This window comes from Manis javanica, chromosome 12 (genome assembly GCF_040802235.1).
Source record: "Manis javanica isolate MJ-LG chromosome 12, MJ_LKY, whole genome shotgun sequence".
Classification (NCBI taxonomy): Eukaryota; Metazoa; Chordata; class Mammalia; order Pholidota; family Manidae; genus Manis; species Manis javanica.
Window position 1 is genome coordinate 76838186 of NC_133167.1, and position 19693 is coordinate 76857878.

Here is a 19693-nt window from a genome sequence, read left to right on the forward strand (position 1 = left end):
AGTATTTCATAAAGGTGGAGTCACACAGTATTTGTCCTTTTGTGATTGGTTCATTTGCTATATCATTGTGACCTCAAGGTTTATTAGTGTTGTGCCTGTGTCAAAATTTCCTCTTTTTTTTCAGTGCTGAAGACTATTCTATTGATGTAGAAGCCAAATTTTGTTTATCTATGTACTTATCGATGGACTCAAGTTGCTTCCACCTGTTGGCTGTTGCAAATGATGATACTGTGAACATGGGTGCATACAGCTCTTTGCACCTCCACTTTCAGTCCTTTTGGATGTGTACCCAGAAGTGACATTGCTGGATCACATGATAGTTCTATTGTGAATTTTTTGAGAAATCTCTATAACTTTTCCCATAGTGGCTGCATCCTTGTACATTCCTACTAACAGAGCACAAGGGCTCTGATTTCTCCACATGCTTGCCAACACTTAATTTCTTTGGTTTGTTTGTCTTAATAGTGGCCATCCTGACAAATATGAGCTGGTACCTCAGTGTGGTTTTGATTTACGTTTCCCTAATAATTAACAAAGCTAAACATCTTTGCATATGCTTTTTGGCCATTCTTCTTTGGAGAAATGTTTATTCAAGTCCTTTGCCCATTTTTAAATTAGGTCTTTTGCTTGTCTGGGGTGAGTTGTAGGGGTTCTTTATGGAGTCCGGGTATTAACCTTTATCAGATGTAGGATATGAAAATATTTTTCTCCCATTCCAGGTATTGTGTTCAGACTCTATCGATGTGTCTTGTGATGCACAGAAGTTTTCATTTAGACATAGGCCAATTTACTGAGGCCTTTTTCCATTTGTTACCTGTACTGATGTCAACCCTAAGAAATCATTGCCAAACCCAGGGTCCTGTAACTTTTACTTTATGCTTTCTTCTAAGAGTTTCATAGTTTCAGTGCTTATATGTATGTCTTTGATCCATTTTGATTTAAAGTTTGTATATAGTACAAGTAAGTGTCCAATGCTGCTCTTTTGCAGGGAAATATTCAGTTTTCCAGGCACCATTTATTGGAAAGACTGTCCTTTCCTCATTAAGTGGTCTTGACATTCTTATCGCAAACCATTTAACCATACATGTGAGGGTATACTTTGGGAGCTTCTACCCTATTCAAATGATCTACATGGTTTTCTTTCTACTGTTACCAGCCAGTTTTGATTTTGTAGCTTTGTAAAATACCTTTTGGAACTTTGTGATAGCTCCAAATTTGTTATTATTTTTAATTTTTTTAAATTTTGATATCATTGATATACAATTACATGAGCAACATTGTGATTACTAGATTCCCCCCATTATCAAGTCCCCACCACATATCCCATTACAGCCACTGTCCATCAGCATAGTAAGATGCTATAGAATCACTACTTGTCTTCTCTGTGCTATACTGCCTTCCCCCAGGTTATGTGTGCTAATCTTAAGGCCCCTTTTTCCCCTTATCCCTCCCTTCTCACCCATCTCACCCCCAGTCCCTTTCCCTTTGGCAACTGTTAGTCCATTCTTGGGACCTGTAAGTATGCTGCTGTTTTGTTCCTTCAGGTTTGTTTTGTTCTTATGCTCCACAAATGAGTAAAATCATTTGGTACTTCTCTTTCTCCACCTGGCTTATTTTACTGAGCATAATACTCTCTAGCTCCATCCATGTTGTTGCAAATGGTAGGATTTGTTTTCTTCTTATGGCTGAATAATAGTCCATTGTGTATATGTACCACCTCTTCTTCTTTATCCATTCATCTGCTGATGGACACTTAGGTTGCTTCCATTTCTTGGCTATTGTAAATAGTGCTGCGATAAACATAGGGGTGCATATGTCTTTCTCAAACTTGATTGCTGCGTTCTTAGGGTAAATTCCTAGGAGTGGAATTCCTGGATCAAATGGTAGGTGTGTTTTGAGCATTATGATTAACCTCCATACTGCTTTCCACAATGGTTGAACTAATTTACATTCCCACCAGCAGTGTAGGAGGGTTCCTCTTTCTCCACAGCCTCACCAACATTTGCTGTTGTTTGTCTTTTAGATGGCAGCCATCCTTTCTGGTGTGAGGTGATATCTCATAGTAGTTTTAATTTGCATTTCTCTGATAATTAGCGATATGGAGCATCTTTTCATGTGTCTGTTGGCCATCTGTATTTCTTTTTTGGAGAACTGTCTGTTCAGTTCCTCTGCCCATTTTTTAATTGGATTATTTGGTTTTTGTTTGTTGAGGCATGTGAGCTCTTTATATATTCTGGACGTCAAGCCTTTATCGGATGTGTCATTTACAAATATATTCTCCCATACTGTAGGGTTCCTTCTTGTTCTATTGATGGTGTCTTTTGCTGTACAGAAGCTTTACAGCTTAATATAGTCCCACTTGTTCATTTTTGCTGTTGTTTTCCTTGCCCAGGGAGATATGTTCAAGAAGAGGTCACTCATGTTTATGTCTAAAAGGTTTTTGCCTATGTTTTTTTCTAAGAGTTTTATGGTTTCATGACTTACATTCAGGTCTTTCATCCATTTTGAATTTACTTTTGTGTATGGGGTAAGCCAATGGTCCAGTTTCATTCTCCTATATGTAGCTGTCCAGTTTTGCCAGCACCATGTGTTGAAGAGACTGTCATTTCACCATTGTATGTCCATGGCTCCTTTATCAAATATTAATTGACCATATATGTTTGGGTTAATGTCTGGAGTCTCTAATCTGTACCACTGGTCTGTGGCTCTGTTCTTGTGCCAGTACCAAATTGTCTTCATTACTATGGCTTTGTAGTAGAGCTTGAAGTTGGAGAGTGAGATCCCCCCTACTTTATTCTTCTTTTTCAGGATTGCTTTGGCTATTTGGGGTCTTTGGTGTTTCCATATGAATTTTTGAATTATTTGTTCCAGTTCATTGAGCAATGTTGCTGGTAATTTGATAGGGATTGCATCAAATGTGTATATTACTTTGGGCAGGATGGCCATTTTGCTGATATTAATTCTTCCTAGCCATGAGCATGGGATGAGTTTCCATTTGTTAGTGTCCCCTTTAATTTCTTTTAAGAGTGACTTGTAGTTTCCAGGGTATAGGTCTTTCACTTCTTTGGTTAGGTTTATTCCTAGGTACTTTATTCTTTTTGATGCAATTGTGAATGGAATTGTTTTCCTGATTTCTCTTTCTATTGGTTCATTGTTAGTGTATAGGAAAGCAACAGATTTCTGTGTGATAATTTTGTATCCTGCAACTTTGCTGTATTCCGATATCAGTTCTAGTAGTTTTGGAGTGGAGTCTTTAGAGTTTTTTATGTACAATATCATATCATCTGCAAATAGTGACAGTTTAACTTCTTCTTTACCAATCTGTATTCCTTGTATTTCTTTGTTTTGTCTGATTGCCGTGGCTAGGACCTCCAGTACTATGTTAAATAACAGTGGGGAGAGTGGGCATCCCTGTCTGGTTGCCGATCTCAGAGGAAAATCTTTCAGCTTCTCGCTGTTCAGTATACTATTGGCTGTGGGTTTATGATATATGGCCTTTATTATGTTGAGGTACTTGCCCGCTATTCCAATTTTGCTGAGTTTTTATCATGAATGGATGTTGAATTTTGTCAAATGCTTTTCCAGCATCTACGGAGATGATCAGGTGATTTTTGTCTTTCTTTTTGTTGATGTGGTGGATGATGTTGATGGATTTTCGAATGTTGTACCATCCTTGCATCCCTGGGATGAATCCCAGTTGGTCATGGTGTATGATCCTTTTGATATGCTGTTGAATTCTGTTTGCTAATATTTTATTGAGTATTTTTGCATCTACATTCATCAGGGATATTGGTCTGTAATTTTTTTTTTGGTGGGGTCTTTGCCTTGTTTTGGTATTGGGGTGATGTTGGCTTCATAGAATGAGTTTGGGAGTATTCACTCCTCTTCTATTTTTTGGAACACTTTAAGGAGAATGGGTATTATGTCTTCTCTGTGTGTCTGATAAAATTCCGAGGTAAATCCGTCCAGCCCCGGGGTTTTGTTCCTGGGTAGTTTTTTGATTACCGTTTCAATTTCTTTGCTCATAATTGATTTGTTTAACTTCTGTGTTTCTTCCTTGGTCAGTCGTGGGAGGTTGTATTTTTCTAGGAAGTTGTCCATTTCTTCTGTGTTTTCCAGCTTGTTGGCATATAGGTTTTCATAGTAGTCTTTCATAATTCTTTCAAATTTCAAATTCCAAAATTCAGATTCTTGTGTATTTCTGTGGAGTCTGTCATGATTTTTCCATTCTCCTTTCTGATTCTGTTGATTTGTGTTGATTCTCTTTTTCTCCTAATAAGTTTGGCTAGAGGCTTATCTATTTTGTTTATTTTCTCAAAGAACCAGCTCTTGGTTTTGTTGATTTTTGCTATTGTTTTATTCTTCTCAATTTTGTTTATTTCTTCTCTGATCTTTATTATGTCCCTCCTTCTGCTGACTTTAGGCCTCATTTGTTCTTCTTTTTCCAGTTTCGATAATTGTGATGTTAGACTATTCATTTGGGATTGTTCTTCCTTCTTCAAGTGTGCCTGGATCGCTATATACTTTCCTCTTAAGACTGCTTTCTCTGCGTCCCACAGAAGTTGGGGCTTTGTGTTGTTGTTGTCATTTGTTTCTATATATTCCTTGATCTCTGTTTTGATTTGTTCGTTGATCCATTGATTATTTAGAAGCATGTTGTTAAGCCTCCATGTGTTTGTGAGCCTTTTTGTTTTCTTTGTAGAATTTATTTCTAGTTTTATACCTTTGTGGTCTGAAAAACTGGTTGGTAGAATTTCAATATGTTGGAATTTACTGAGGCTCTTTTTGTGGGCTAGTATGTGGTCTATTCTGGAGAATGTTCCATGTGCACTTGAGAAGAATGTATATCCTGTTGCTTTTGGATGTAGAGTTCTATAGATGTCTATTAGGTCCATCTGTTCTAGTGTGTTGTTCAGTGCCTGTGTGTCCTTACTTATTTTCTGCCCGGTGGATCTATCCTTTGGGGTGAGTGGTGTGTTGAAGTCTCGTAATATGAATGCATTGCAGTCTATTTCCCCCTTTAGTTCTGTTAGTATTTGTTTCACATATGCTGGTGCTCCTGTGTTGGGTGCATATATATTTATAATGGTTATATCCTCTTGTTGGACTGAGCCCTTTATCATTATGTAGTGTCCTTCTTTATCTCTTGTTACTTTCTTTGTTTTGAAGTCTATTTCGTCTGATATTAGTACTGCAACCCCTGCTTTCTTCTCACTGTTGTTTGCCTGAAATATGTTTTTCCATCCCTTGACTTTTAGTCTGTGCATGTCTTTGGGTTTGAGGTGAGTTTCTTCTAAGCAGCATATAGATGGGTCTTGCTTTTTTATCCATTCTATTACTCTGTGCCTTTTGATTGGTGCATTCAGTCCATTTACATTTAGGGTGACTATTGAGAGATATATACTTATTGCCATTGCAGGCTTTAGATGCATGGTTACCAAAGGTTCAAGGTTAGCTTCTTTAGCATCTTACTGCCTAACTTAGCTCGCTTATTGAGCTGTTATATACACTGTCTGGAGATTCTTTTCTTCTCTCCCTTCTTATTCGTCCTCCTCCATTCTTCATATGTTGTGTGTTTTGTTCTGTGCTCTTCTTAGGAGTGCTCCCATCTAGAGCAGTCCCTGTAGGATGCCCTGTAGAGGTGGTTTGCGGGAAGCAAATTCCCTCAGCTTTTGCTTGTCTGGGAATTGTTTAATCCCGCCATCATATTTAAATGATAGTCGTGCTGGATACAGTATCATTGGTTCAAGGCCCTTCTGTTTCATTGTAATTAAATATATTATGCCATTCTCTTCTGGCCTGTAGGGTTTTTGTTGAGAAGTCTGATGATAATAGCCTGATGGGTTTTCCTTTATAGGTGACCTTTTTCTCTCTAGCTGCCTTTAAAACTCTTTCCTTGTCCTTGATCCTTGCCATTTTAATTATTATGTGTCTTGGTGTTGTCCTCCTTGGATCCTTTCTTTTGGGGGTTCTGTGTATTTCCGTGGTCTGTTCGATTATTTCCTCCCCCAGTTTGGGAAAGTTTTCAGCAATTATTTCCTTAAAGACACTTTCTATCCCTTTTCCTCTCTCTTCTTCTTCTGGTACCCCTATAATACAGATATTGTTCCTTTTGGATTGGTCACATAGTTCTCTTAGTATTGTTTCGTTCCTGGAGATCCTTTTATCTCTCTCTATGTCAGCTTCTATACGTTCCTGTTCTCTGTTTTCTATTCCTTCAATGACCTCTTGCATCTTATCCATTCTGCTTATACATCCTTTCAGGGTTTGTTTCACTTCTGTGATCTCCTTCCTGACATGTGTGATCTCCCTCCGGACTTCATCCCATTGCTCTTGCATTTTTCTCTGCATCTCCATCAACATGTTCATGATTTTTATTTTGAATTCTTTTTCAGGAAGACTCATTAGGTCTGTCTCCTTCTCAGGGGTTGACTCTGTGATCTTTGTCTGCCTGTAGTTTTGCCTTTTCATGGTGATAGAGATAGTTTGCAGAGCTGGTACGAGTGACGGCTGGAAGAGCTTTCCTCCTTGTTGGTTTGTGGCCTTCCTCTCCTGGGAGAACTCCGACCTCTAGCGGTTTGTGCTGGGCAGCTGCGTGCTGACAGGGGCACATAGACAGGGCTTCTGCTTCCTGCCTGGCTGCTGCTCCAAAAAGGGTGGAGCCCCGTTGGAGGGGGAGTGGCCGGGAGGCTATTTATCTCCGTAAGGGACCTCCATGCTCCCTGCTGCCCAGGGGGTTAGAGTGCCCAGAGATCCCCAGATTCCCTGCCTCTGGACTAAGTGTCCTGTCCTGCCCCTTTAAGACTTCCAAAAAGCAGTCTCCAAACCAAAACAACAGCAACAACAACAACAAAATTAAATAAATAATTAAAAAAAGAAAAAAAGAAAAAAAAGAAAAATGCACGATTTTCTTTGTCCTCAGTCGCTGGTCTCAGGCACCCACTCACTGGTCTTCCTGCCCTGTTTCCCTAGTATTGGGGTCCCTGTCCCTTTAAGACTTCCAAAAAGCACTCGCCAAAAAAAAAAAAAAGAGGAGAAAAAAAAATGGCCACTCTCGTTTCTTTTTTCTCCCGCATCGGCCTCAGGCACCCTGTCACCTCACCAGTCCTGCCACCCTGTTTCCCTAGTATCCAGGACCCCACGTATGCACTGTGTCTGCACTCTGGTGCGGATGGCTGGGGCTGGGTGTTCAGCAGTCCTGGGCTCCTTCTCCCTCCTGCTCAGACCTCTCTTCTCCCCCCCCCCCCGGAGCTGGGGGGAGGGGCGTTCGGGTCCCACCAGGCCAGGGCTTGTATCTTACCCCCTTTGCGATGTGCTGGGTTCTCGCAGGTGTGGATGTGGTCTGGATGTTGTCCTGTGTCCTCTGGTCTCTATTTTAGGAAGAGTTGTCTTTGCTATATTTTCTTAGATATATGTGGTTTTGGGAGGAGATTTCTGCTGCTCTACTCACGCCACCATCTTGGCTCCGCCTCCCTATTTTGAGTTTTTTTAAGAACCTCCATACTGCTTTCCACAATGGTTGAACTAGTTTACATTCCCACCAGCAGAGTATCAGGGCTCCCCTTTCTCCGCATCCTCACCAGCACTTGTTGTTCTTATTCTTTTCTATGTTGGCCATCCTAACTGGCGTGAGATGGTATCTCATTGTGGTTTTAATTTGCATTTCCCTGATAATTAGTGATGTAAAGCTTCTTTTCATGTGCCTGTTGGCCATCTGAATTTCTTCCTTGGAGAATTGTCTGTTCATATCATCCACCCATTTTTTAATAGGGTTATTTGTTTTTTGGGTGCTGAGGCATATGAGTTCTTTATATATTTTGGATGTTAACCCCTTGTCAGATATGTCATTTACAAATATATTCTCCCATACTGTAGGATGTCTTTTTGTTCTGCTGATCGTGTCATTTGCTGTACAGAAGCTTTTTTGCATGATGTAGTCCCATTTGTTCAGTCCCATTGAGATGCATTCAGGAAAAAGTTGCTCATGTTCATATTCAAGAGATTTTTGCCTTTTTTATCCTCTAAGAGTTTTATCATTCAAATCTGTTATTTTTCAAGACCATTTTGTCTAAACAGAGTCCCTTGAGATTCCATATGAATTTCAGGAAAATATTTTTCTGTTTCTGCAGTCTGGATTTTGACAGGAACTACATCAAATCTGTGGTATTAATATTGGTACTTATTATATTAATTATAATATTAATAAGTATCGATATTTTAACAGTATTAAATCTCCCAATCCATGAACTCAGGGTCTCCTCTAGTGTATTGGTCCTTCTTTAATTTCTCCCAGCAGTGTTTATTCCTAGGTATTCTGTTCTTTCTTATGCTATTGTAAATGGTATTGTTTTTTTAATTTCCTTGTCAGATTTTTCATTGTTAGTACATAGAAATGTAACTGCTTTTTATGTGTTGAATTTGTGTTCTATAACTGCTGAATTCATTTCTTAGGTCTGCCAGATTTGTTGGTAAAATCTTTAGTCTTCAACATATAAGATCATGTTATCTGTGAAAAGAGACAACTTTACCTCTTCCTCCATATTTGAATGCCTTTCTAGGTATATTTTAAATTACAATATCACTATTTAAAACAATATGTCTCTTGACTATCATTAAAACTTATAATATTCAGTCTAAGATTATCACAGGCAACTAGAATTTTTTATCCAGATTTAACATATATTTTGAAAAAGAAAAGTTGTAATATCGAGTTATTTTGGCAACCAGTCTGATTGGCCTCATGAACCTATTTCCTGAAATTATTTTAAGTAGTCATTTAAACAAAAAATCTCCACATGTTACTAATTTAAATAAATGTTCATAGCTTTTTCAGGCCTTCCTGAACCATATGTGGATATTTAAATTGAAGCAACTCTCAATAACCATATCCCATATGGGGAAACAAGCTTAGACTACATTACTTTACTTAAAAAAAAAATTCCTTGAAACAACACTAAGAGAAATATGTGACCAATACAAAAGGAAAAACATTCGTATTATAGGGATACCAGAAGAGGAAGAAAGAGGAAAAGGGATAGAAAGTGTCTTTGAAGAAATAATTGCTGAAAACTTCCCCAAACTGGGGGAGGAAATAATCGAACAGACCATGGAATTATACAGAACCCCCAACAGAAAGGATCCAAGGAGGACAACACCAAGACACATAATAATTAAAATGGCAAGGATCAAGGACAAGGAAAGAGTTTTAAAGGCAGCTAGAGAGAAAAAGGTCACCTATAAAGGAAAACCAATCAGGCTAACATCAGACTTCTCAACAGAAACCCTACAGGCCAGAAGAGAATGGCATGATATACTTAATGCAATGAAACAGAAGGGCCTTGAACCAAGGATACTGTATCCAGCACGACTATCATTTAAATATGATGGTGGGATCAAACAATTCCCAGACAAGCAAAAGCTGAGGGAATTTGCTTCCCACAAACCACCTCTACAGGGCATCCTACAGGGACTGCTCTAGATGGGAACACCCCTAAAAAGAGCACAGAACAAAACACACAACATATGAAGAATGGAGGAGGAGGAATAAGAAGGGAGAGAAGAAAAGAATCTCCAGACAGTGTATATAACAGCTCAATAAGCAAGCTAAGTTAGGCAGTAAGATACTAAAGAAGCTAACCTTGAACCTTTGGTAACCACGAATCTAAAGCCTGCAATGGCAATAAGTACATATCTTTCAATAGTCACCCTAAATGTAAATGGACTTAATGCACCAATCAAAAGACATAGAGTAATAGAATGGATAAAAAAGCAAGACCCATCTATATGCTGCTTACAAGAAACTCACCTTAAACTCAAAGATAAGCATAGACTAAAAGTCAAGGGATGGAAAAACATATTTCAGGCAAACAACAGTGAGAAGAAAGCAGGGGTTGCAGTACTAATATCAGACAAAATAGACTTCAAAACAAAGAAAGTAACAAGAGATAAAGAAGGCCACTACATAATGATAAAGGGCTCAGTCCAACAAGAGGATATAACCATTCTAAATATATATGCACCCAATACAGGAGCACCAGCATATGTGAAGCAAATACTAACAGAACTAAAGAGGGAAATAGACTGCAATGCATTCATTGTAGGAGACTTGAACACACCACTCACCCCAAAGGATAGATCCACCGGGCAGAAAATAAGTAAAGACACACAGGCACTGAACAACACACTAGAACAGATGGACCTAATAGACATCTATAGAACTTTACATCCAAAAGCAACAGGATATACATTCTTCTCAAGTGCACACGGAACATTCTCCAGAATAGACCACATACTAGCTCACAAAAAGAGCCTCAGTAAATTCCACAATATTGAAATTCTACCAACCAATTTTTCAGACCACAAAGGTATGAAAGTAGAAATAAATTCTACAAAGAAAACAAAAAGGCTCACAAACACATGGAGGCTTAACAACATGCTACTAAATAATCAATGGATCAATGAACAAATCAAAATAGAGATCAAGGAATATATAGAAACAAATGACAACAATAACACTAAGCCCCAACTTCTGTGGGATGCAGCAAAAGCAGTCTTAAGAGGAAAGTATATAGCAATCCAGGCACACTTGAAGAAGGAAGAACAATCCCAAATGAATAGTCTAACATCACAATTATTAAAACTGGAAAAAGAAGAACAAATGAGGCCTAAAGTCAGCAGAAGGAGGGACATAATAAAGATCAGAGAAGAAATAAACAAAATTGAGAAGAATAAAACAATAGCAAAAATCAACGAAACCAAGAGCTGGTTCTTTGAGAAAATAAACAAAATAGATAAGCCTCTAGCCCAACTTATTAAGAGAAAAAGAGAGTCAACACAAATCAACATAATCAGAAATGAGAATGGAAAAATCACGACAGACTCCACAGAAATACAAAGAATTATTAAAGACTACTATGAAAACCTGTATGCCAACAAGCTGGAAAACCTAGAAGAAATGGACAACTTCCTAGAAAAATACAACCTCCCAAGACTGACCAAGGAAGAAACACAAAAGTTAAACAAACCAATTACAAGCAAAGAAATTGAAACAGTAATCAAAAAACTACCCAAGAACAAAACCCCGGGGCCGGACGGATTTACCTCGGAATTTTATCAGACACACAGAGAAGACATAATACCCATTCTCCTTAAAGTGTTCCACAAAATAGAAGAAGAGGGAATACTCCCAAACTCATTCTATGAAGCCAACATCACCCTAATACCAAAACCAGGCAAAGACCCCACCAAAAAAGAAAATTACAGACCAATATCCCTGATGAATGTAGATGCAAAAATACTCAATAAAATATTAGCAAACAGAATTCAACAGTATATGAAAAGGATCATACACCATGACCAAGTGGGGTTCATCCCAGGGATGCAAGGATGGTACAACATTCGAAAATCCATCAACATCATCCACCACATCAACAAAAAGAAAGACAAAAACCACATGATCATCTCCATAGATGCTGAAAAAGCATTTGACAAAATTCAACATCCATTCATGATAAAAACTCTCAGCAAAATGGGAATAGAGGGCAAGTACCTCAACATAATAAAGGCCATATATGATAAACCCACAGCCAGCATTATACTGAACAGCGAGAAGCTGAAAGCATTTCCACTGAGATCGGGAACCAGACAGGGATGTCCACTCTCCCCACTGTTATTTAACATAGTACTGGAGGTCCTAGCCACGGCAATCAGACAAAACAAAGAAATACAAGGAATCCAGATTGGTAAAGAAGAAGTTAAACTGTCACTATTTGCAGATGATATGATACTGTACATAAAAAACCCTAAAGACTCCACTCCAAAACTACTAGAACTGATATCGGAATACAGCAAAGTTGCAGGATACAAAATCAACACACAGAAATCTGTAGCTTTCCTATACACTAACAACGAATCAATAGAAAGAGAAATCAGGAAAACAATTCCATTCACCATTGCATCAAAAAGAATAAAATACCTAGGAATAAACCTAATCAAGGAAGTGAAAGACTTATACTCTGAAAACTACAAGTCGCTCTTAAGAGAAATTAAAGGGGACACTAATAAATGGAAACTCATCCCATGCTCATGGCTAGGAAGAATTAATATCGTCAAAATGGCCATCCTGCCGAAAGCAATATACAAATTTGATGCAATCCCTCTCAAATTACCAGCAACATTCTTCAATGAATTGGAACAAATAATTCAAAAATTCATATGGAAACACCAAAGACCCCGAATAGCCAAAGCAATCCTGAAAAAGAAGAATAAAGTAGGGGGGATCTCACTCCCCAACTTCAAGCTCTACTACAAAGCCATAGTAATCAAGACAATTTGGTACTGGCACAAGAACAGAGCCACAGACCAGTGGAACAGATTAGAGACCCCAGAAATTAACCCAAACATATATGGTCAATTAATATTTGATAAAGGAGCCATGGACATACAATGGCAAAATGACAGTCTCTTCAACAGATGGTGCTGGCAAAACTGGACAGCTACATGTAGGAGAATGAAACTGGACCATTGTCTAACCCCATATACAAAGGTAAACTCAAAATGGATCAAAGACCTGAATTTAAGTCACAAAACCATTAAACTCTTGGAAAAAAACATAGGCAAAAACCTCTTAGACATAAACATGAGTGATCTCTTCTTGAACATATCTCCCCGGGCAAGGAAAACAACAGCAAAAATGAGCAAGTGGGACTACATTAAGCTGAAAAGCTTCTGTACAGCGAAAGACACCATCAATAGAACAAAAAGGAACCCTACAGTATGGGAGAATATATTTGAAAATGACAGATCTGATAAAGGCTTGACGTCCAGAATATATAAAGAGCTCACACGCCTCAACAAACAAAAAACAAATAACCCAATTAAAAAATGGGCAGAGGAACTGAACAGACAGTTCTCCAAAAAAGAAATACAGATGGCCAAGAGACACATGAAAAGATGCTCCACATCGCTAATTATCAGAGAAATGCAAATTAAAACTACAATGAGGTATCACCTCACACCAGTAAGGATAGCTGCCATCCAAAAGACAAACAACAACAAATGTTGGCGAGGCTGTGGAGAAAGGGGAACCCTCCTACACTGCTGGTGGGAATGTAAATTAGTTCAACCATTGTGGAAAGCAGTATGGAGGTGCATCAAAATGCTCAAAACAGACCTACCATTTGACCCAGGAATTCCACTCCTAGGAATTTACCCTAAGAACGCAGCAATCAAGTTTGAGAAAGACAGATGCACTCCTATGTTTATCGCTGCACTATTTACAATAGCCAAGAATTGGAAGCAACCTAAATGTCCATCTGTAGATGAATGGATAAAGAAGATGTGGTACATATACACAAAGGAATACTACTCAGCCATAAGAAGTGGAAAAATCCAACCATTTGCAGCAACATGGATGGAGCTGGAGAGTATTATGCTCAGTGAAATAAGCCAAGCGGAGAAAGAGAAATACCAAATGATTTCACTCATCTGAGGAGTATAGAAACAAAGGAAAAACTGAAGGAACAAAACAGCAGCAGAATTACAGAACCCAAAAATGGACTAACAGGTACCAAAGGGAAAGGAACTGGGGAGGATGGGTGGGCAGGGAGGGATAAGGGGGGGGAAGAAGAAGGGGGGTATTAAGATTAGCATGCATGGGGGGGAGGGAGAAAGGGGAGGGTGGGCTGCACAACACAGAGAGGACAAGTAGTGACTCTACCACATTTTGCTAAGCTGATGGACAGTAACCGTAATGTGGTTGTTAGGGGGGACCTGATATAGGGGAGAGCATAGTAAACATAGTATTCTTCAGGTAAGTGTAGATTAAAAATTTAAAAAAAAAAAAAAAAAGAAAGAAAGAAAGAAAAGGGGGATTACTCCTTAACAGGATAAAACTATTGGTAAATCAAAGATCAACGCATGCTTTAAATATCCTTAATGTTGATCACTTAAAGGGTGTCAGATGATCAGTTATGGAGGTACTCTTTTCTGATAATATTCCTTTCTCTTAATTAAAAAAAAAAAAAAAAAAGCAGTTACTGTGTGCTGACCTCCAATGAGTTCTGCACAGTGGTATAGAGGGCATGTCAAAGTGTGGGCAAAGGGTCTGTTTGTTTCTACGCAGAAGATCAAGGCCTAGCTTGGATACCCAGAAAATGAACTAAGATACGATATGAGGAGGAGCTTCCGGCATCAGCACTCTCTGGAGGACTCGTGCCGGGGGATGATCATCAAAAAGCCTCCACAGGGATCCGGACGATGCTGCGGTTATGGCTGCATCCAGCCCACCGTCTCCTGGACTTGCCATAAGAAGGAGGAGGGAGATGTCTAGGCTGGCATGTGCATACAGTGAGACAACGAATTTGACTGGATCTGTACTGTTGGAACTCAACCAGGAGTTGGGAGGGGTGCAAGTTGTAGCACCCCAAAATCTCATGACTATAGACTATCTATGGTTAAAAGAACATATGGGATGTGAACAGATCCCAGAAATGGGCTGCTTTAATTTGTCTGATGGTTCAAGTACAGTTGGAAAATATCCATCATATCATAGATAAATTTTCACAAATGCCTAGGGTGCCTAAATGGTTTTCTTGGCTTCACTGGAGATGGCTGGTAATTATAGATTTGCTTTGTTTATGTCACCGTATTCCTATTATATTAATATGTGTGTGCAAATTAGTTAGTAGTTTAAAACCTATACATACTTAAGGTACTATACAAGAAGATATGTCAAAGAAATAATCAATCCTCCCAAGTTTCCTTCATATGCTACATCTATAGCTTTTCTTCTTCCTTCCTAATTACAAACCTTAAATAGAATTCGTGCCTCATATCGAATTTACCGAGTATCATAATTCCTCCAGGTGGTAAAGATACCTCGAGACAAGTGCTGGGCATAGAAGCCACAGGGCATAAATCTGCAAAGAAGTAAAAAGCTAACCTTTGCAAACAATATGGCTTCTCTCTCACTTACCAACTTTACATTTCCCTGTATGGCCCCGGAAGATGACTGGTTAGCCAGAGACGGGTAAGATTCCTCAAGGGAGGAACAACCTAAGACAGGCACAGTCGCAGGGGGGCCATCAGGTGAGAATTTGGGGATCAACAGAGGTGAGGCTCAGAACCTCACCCCCCCTGCTTTGAGAGAAATCTTCTGCATCCGTGGATGTCTTGCTGCCCTTGTCTAGCCTGGATTAATACTTAGTCCATAGGCACACACCTGATCATCTGATCATCTACATTTGCCTTCTTACAGCACTAAACTATGTTTTCTACCTTTATCTTGCATCTACCTACCACTTCAGCATTTTATTAAAAATAAAAATAATAATAATAATAGGAGAAATGTGGGATCAACATATAAATCAAGTACAAAAATCAAATGAATATTCATATTTGACCTGATGGTTTATAGGTCATATTGCATGATCAAAACCGAAAGTTTCTGTGATGAATGCCCTTGTACTGTTCACCATGTAAGAATTTATTCACTCTGTAAGAATTCGTTCACCATGTAAGAACTTGTTCGTCATGCTTCAGAAGATTGGAGACTGACGAGAATTAGGCTTGAGATGGATTAATGATTGTACATTGAGCATTGACCCCCCTATACTGAATTTTATTGTTGTTAACAACCATTTGATCAATAAATATGAGAGATGCCCTCTCAAAAAAAAAAAAAAAAGAAAAAAAAAAAAATTCCTAAAAGAACTGGGTATAGTGTTTTGGGAATTGGGTAATTCTCTTCCTGGTCCAATTTTCTCCAATTAAAGGCCAAATTTTCTCCAATTAAAACTGATAATATTCAGAACCTTAGGTAGTGCACTTGCATAGTTGCAACACAAGAATGCACCTTTATTTTCTACATAAGCTTCATCAGAGAATAAAATTGTGGTTTTCTATTATTCTTAAAAATATATATGGTTTTTATCATTATATTTTATGACTATTTTGCCAAATAATGTGATTTATTTAGCATATGATATTTATGTCCTTGAGACACGAGATGTTAAACAGTAAATTTGCACTTGCAAAAGGTTTTCCCATCAAGCCTTTTAAATGTGTGTGAAAGCTGATATGTAGAATAGAAAGCTAATTACATAAATTAATTCAGTATGGATTTATTTAAATTTTACAGTAATTTGACTTTTAAGAATTTTTCCTATACTTACAGTAACACAAGCATGCAAATATATATACATATATACATAAATATACACTCATTTTATATATATAAAGGATTTCTCTGCAAATGTTTATAATACTGTAAGTCTGAAACTGTTCAATAAACATTAAATGACCATCAATAAGTTACATATCTATATCTATAAAATGTATGAAAAAGAAGTGCAATATTGTTTATTTTAAACCATTTCAGAAAATACTCATTTTCTAAAAATAATGTGTATTAGTTTATTTAAATTTTTCTTGTGTGTTTGTTAATACCTAGTATGCTACCTTAAGAAAAAAAACATTAGGTACATAATAAGTCTTAATGTGATTATACCTCAGGAAGAGTTTTGGTGTGGAAATATTCAGAGCAAAATTGTAATAAAAATGTAAAATGTTAATAACTTAAAATGCAGTTTTTAATATATTTTCTTTCTGCTGTTGACTGTCAATGCCATATACGAGGACAAGACCTATATCTATATAGGTATAAATATAAACGAATTTCAAAGCAGTTTTTAAAAACTTATTATTCAATACTGGTGAAGTCTATGAATAAGCTTTACTTAAGAAATATATCCTAGGGCAGATAGTGTGGCATTTTTTTTAAGTATTACATCGCAAAAGCAATTTGCACCATGAATAACTTTACATCAGGTCTCCCCTCTACCTTGGATTTAAAAGGATCATTAACTTTATTGCAAATGTAAGCAGGTGGTATGAATCGAGGATGAACATTTTAAAAACATGAGCCCTTGACATTCCTCGTGGAAACACTGTGACCGAGCAGCTGGAAGAGTGAGTGCCACCATTTACTTGGAGCTTGCAGCCAGCCAGGTAGTGGGGCTGACCCTCCGCCCTGGGAAACCGTGGGTCTGGCCTCACCTCATCTGGGACGCCTGAAAGCTGCACGGAAGCCTGTGGTTTCTGCCTGGTGACCATCTCTGACACTCTTCAGATTCCTTCCCTCTCAGGGATGGAGGAGAAGTTCTAGCCCGGCACTCATTCCTGAGGATCACTAAGCAGTTCCTTAATTTTGCTACATGTTAAGCAACAGTGTCCTGGGGCAGCAGTAAGGGCCGCAGAGGATCCTGATGTGTAATGTTGGCTTATATGTAAATGGTTGATTTCAAGCTACTAATGTGTAGTTCCTGAATGGGCATGGGGTAGGAAAGAGACAAGATTAATTGGCTCAGGTAAGCATTGCTATCCACTCCCGCACATCCCTGATTCTTGACTGGACTCTCCTTGCTTCATTATAGACCCTGAAACCGTTATTTTGTTAGATTTTACAATGACTTCTTTATCATATACACTACAAACTCGTGTGTAAACACTTGTTCAGGGTAATTATATATATACACAAGTATAGTTACAGAAAACATATATTATGTATTACACCATACAATATTAATAGAGATGAATATAACATAGAATAATACACACACATGTAGTTTTCTCTCCTGATTTGAAGGCAGCAGCTGAGGCAGGATACAGTCTAGCCTTTGCTCTAAATGAGGGCCCTTGAAGCAGCGCAGCCCAGTGAGTGGTCACTGAGACCTGGCAAGCCATCTTGGGAAGAGCAAACAGCCTGACCCTGACCCTGATGTGGGTTAATATTTCCTACTGGGAGGAAAATAATCTTCCCAAAATTGTCTAATAAAATTGTACCTCTCAACTTGTCAGATAACAGAATTAGAAATAGCAGTGACCGCTTACAATATCTTTTTAAGTGGATAAGAAGTTATTCTCACAAAGGGCTTTAAATGCAATCCCAGCTCCAGGAAAATTTTATTAACAAATCAGATAATCTTGATTTTCTTTCTAAAGCATCTCTGAATGAGGTTAGATATATGATCTTTATTTAAGTTATCATAATCCCATTACAAGAGCCCAAAGCATAAAATAGACTAACTGCACTGCTAGGCTCTCAACAAGACTGTCTGGGCACAGCTCCTGGACTGCTTTCTCTGATGAGAGACTGGGGTGTCTTCCACCGCCGGCCATTCCTGGTGCTAACTTAGCCCTTTGGGACTTTAGGATGATTGGCAGTAGGGAGGGTATAAAAAAAAATTCTGTTCGGACAATGACTCTGGTTTTTACATTTTTTCAGATTTTTCATTTACAATCAATAGTGTCTGCCACTAACTGGGCCTCTTTTAAAAACAGTTCATTTCAATCATAACTGTAGTCATGAAGTACATTTGTAGAAACCAAAAATGTTAGTTTCTACATGAAAAAAGTCAGGTACCAAAAGGGTTGTAAAATTACATAATCTTTATTACTTCACAGAGCATATTTATAAAAAATAATTAACTTTTTAAAGTAGTCGTTTTTATGCATTTCTTTCCTTGCAGCTTTAGTTTTATAGAAATGTTTGTAAACAGACATTGCTTCTATCATAAAAAAACACTAATCATTCTAATAAATGTTCTGTATCAATTTAGCCCCTATTGCAAGACTCTGTTGCCAATTAAGTAAACTGCATGACCCCAAGGTTATATGACAAATGCTATAGAAAATACTAGAAAAATAACCAAGGGACCTTAAAGAGTAAGCACATTTTTTCAAAATTCCAATGGGTTGAAGGAAGTACTTAAACACCAAGATAAGCCAAGTCAACACAAATTATCTTTTTTTTTAATAGAATTAACTGTAGAATGCAGTATTTTTAGGCAAAATGTTGCTAAAACATCACTTCTGAAGAGCTTAAAACTATCCTTAATTACTATTAAAATAAATCAAGTGATTAATGATTAAGTTTGGATGAAATTGGCAGAGATTAAATTTAGTCAAATGTGTATGACCCAAGATACTTTGGTTTTCACATCAATTTACTTGAAAATAATTTTATTAAATAACAAATGCATCCTCTTGGTCATCCAGAAAGTCCATCTTGTGACATAATTAAATCCAATGAAAAAATAAAACAAACAAAACCAAAAATATAATAAGAGCCATTTTGAAGAATATTCAGTTTAATTCTAAAATATGGTTATTTCAAATAAATTACATGAAGCCTCACATCCCTGGAAAGAAATGGCTATTTTCTTTTGTGATGGAAAGCATACAGATAGAATGAATACTGTGGAAAGATATCATTTACAGAGAATAATAATTTTAGGAAATACATAAGCCCTTCATGCAGTGATTTTTCCATTAGACATTAGACAAATAAATGTTTAATTATTTGATTTGAAAAACAAAGACATATCACTGCCCTAAACAAATTTTTGGAACAAGGATATAAGTAAATTAAAAACATCAAATGATTAAAATTAAAACAAATCCATGAGAATTCAAGTGTAAGTAGTTATATAGAGGTTGAACCAGAGGGAAAACCAACTAAAGGCATTTCCACCAAGATCAGGCACAAGGCAGGATGCTCAGTCCTATTATTCAACATTTTATTATTATTACTATTACACTTTTTTACTGAGGCATTAACCAATACAATTAGAAAGTGAAATTACTTAGAAATCAATATTTAAAGAGAGAGTAAAACAATCTATTTCCAGATGGC

The 19693-nt window shown here is 37.6% G+C and overlaps 1 long non-coding RNA gene across 3 annotated transcripts in view; it reads right to left on the reverse strand.

Moving 5' to 3' along the window:
• The window catches only part of LOC140844782 (uncharacterized), a 33067-nt gene that overhangs the window by 4028 nt on the left and 9346 nt on the right, over positions 1-19693 (reverse strand). The window lies entirely within an intron of this gene.